Below are 2751 nucleotides of genomic sequence, written 5' to 3'. Positions count from 1 at the left end.
GGATCATTCCACAAGAGGCTGTTTTCAAGAGACCCTCAGTCCAAGTGCAATAAATTCAAGTACAAGAAGAAGAAAACAATAAAAAGGCATAGTTTTAATAAGGAAAGGAGCGAAGAGCCTACACAAAAAAAAACAACAGCAGCAGAATAATCTGATAATGAAACACAATAAACAATACATAACACTGGATATCAAAAACAAGAACCACAAGGATGTGACTAATACTACAACAGAAACCAACAAATGTAAACGTTTATGAAAGTCAAGACAATACTCTACTCCATATTAACTTCCTACCATAATACGTAAAGTCCACACCTTTCGATATAAAATCATGTCATTGTTAATATGAAGCTACGACATATTGTATGTAGTCACCTCCCTCCATAACCGGATCCCATATCATATAGATAAAAAGGAAATGAAAAAAAAATACCCTCTCCTTATGGTAGCTTTTGAATATTTTGAAGAGATAATACCTAATTACCCCCCTGAACTATACCCAAAAAGGCTATGAAACACCTCAACTTGAAGAGGGTCCTATTACCCCCTGAACTAATTAAAAGTGTAATTTTGAGACTCTTAGTGCCTACGTAGCACATACGTGGCACAACACACTGAAATATCCACGTAGGCACTAAGAGTATCAAAATTATACTTTAAATTAGTTTAGGGGGTAATAGGACCCTCTTTAAGTTGAGTTGTATCATAGCCTTTTTGGATATAGTTCAGAGGGGCAGTTGGGTATTTTTTATATTTTGAATTGTCAATTATTGTAAGTTGTATTTTTATGTAGTTTCAAAATATTGAATTTTCTTTGGTGGAAATGAGATCTACTGCCTTTTTACAACTTGAATAGAAAACAATGACCTTTTTGGATCTAAAAATAATTTGCAAATGTCTAAAAGATCATTTCTCCTTAAATTTTGTGTCATTTACAAAATATGTTGTATTATTTGTGACTTTCAACCAATCAATCAATATGGAATGGGATAAAGTTTTACACGTGATGATTGGTTCTAGGAAAAGCTAATTATACACTTTCATTAGTTGTTTGACATATTTATTGTTCTCATACCTTTTTTGGAAATAGTAATGTTTGAAATGTATTAGATTTTTGTCATGATAACTTATGGACTAATTTTAGACTGACACACAAAATTATCACCACATGTGTAAATATTTGTTTTGGAAAAAGTAAAATCAATGATTCTTTCCTAAAGATGAGTTATTGACAAAACCATATTATTTCAACTATTACTTCTCAAGAGAAATCATATCTGCCACCACATGCACCTCATGCCAAGTGCCAATGAGACAATATATACTCACACTACTTCATAGGTACCAAAGCTTCAATAGAAAGCAGAAAAAGAACCAGAAAAATTTCTTGATTTTTGTGTTAACTTCTGTTCTAATTTCTTTTCTAATCTTTTTGATTTCCAGTCACATTTTTATGTGATCTGTATATAACATGTGAGTTTGTAGTCACAAATATTTTATGTAGATTTGTGCTTGTGTATTGTGATGGATACTGCAAAACTTAACATCAATATATATCCATAAAGAAACTTAAGCATGCATATATTTTTTGAAGTTGAATGCCACAGATACATACAGGTTTGTTTTTAAACGTACAAAAAGATATGATATTACATGATTTTTAATGTAGGGAGTTGTGTATTTAATTTGCTTATTTGTTCAGATTACCGTTTACATTCCATCTAGAAATTTATGAAGTCATAGGGTACGATTATTGATAAAATGTTCGATGAATACTTTTATATTTAGATAGAAAGAAAGAATTCCTTATCATAAATAAAGTTAACGTACTTGCAATGTTCTTTGATATTTTCTCTTTAGTAAAGCCATGCAGCCAACGAAGAGCATCACGAAATGTTGGTCACCAAAAAGTGCTCAAAAATTGTTGTTATTGTAAAATTAACCAATCAAGTCGGAGGAAGTTCCTCTGCCAGGCTTAATCAGGTTGAAATTCACTTGTAGGGTTGCGATCCAATAAAGATGTCTAATGAGGAGGAAGAGAGGGCCAAATGAAAGATGCCAGAGACATGAAAAGTCATGTGAAGAGGAAAGCATCATCAAGAATGAAAACATTGAGGCAATTTCAGCCGAAAATTCTATGGAGAGAGATCTCAAGCTGCCGCAAGAAAAGGTGAAAAAGTACAAAAGCGTTAGACAAAGAAAGTGAAACAAGACAAAGAAAGTGAAGCAAGTGGGTGGCAGAGGTTTGAGAGCCAAGAACGAATGATCGAGTTTAGGTAGGAACATCAACACTGCTGATGAAGCAGCTTTGGCTTATGACAAGACGGTCATTAAAATGAAAGGCGTTGATGCTGTGAAAAACATCCTCAAACCACCACCAAGAGACCCAGAAACAAAGAAAATCAACTACACGAATCCACCGTCGTAACCTACAGATGTTGTTAGATTGAAGAAATGATTTATTATTTTGTTGTAGATCCTCTCAATTATGATAATTAAATTTAGCTAACTCCGAACTTAGTGGAATGTTTTTTCTTTTTATATTGGTTGGATTGTACCCTTTTCTCTGTTGTGAAGATCTGAAAGTCCATAACATTGTATGTTTTGGTTTTAGTTTTTGTTTCTAGATAAAAGCAATTTTACTTCAGTTGCACACCAAAACTCAACTAGATCGAAATAAATTAACTAGCATTTTTATCTTGAATGAGAACTAATTATAATTTTAGTCTCCCAGGTTCTCATACATAT

The sequence above is a fragment of the Capsicum annuum genome, chromosome 1, assembly GCF_002878395.1.
Source record: "Capsicum annuum cultivar UCD-10X-F1 chromosome 1, UCD10Xv1.1, whole genome shotgun sequence".
Taxonomy (NCBI): Eukaryota; Viridiplantae; Streptophyta; class Magnoliopsida; order Solanales; family Solanaceae; genus Capsicum; species Capsicum annuum.
The sequence above is the reverse complement of the archived record's forward strand: the minus strand, read 5'-3'. Positions refer to the sequence as shown.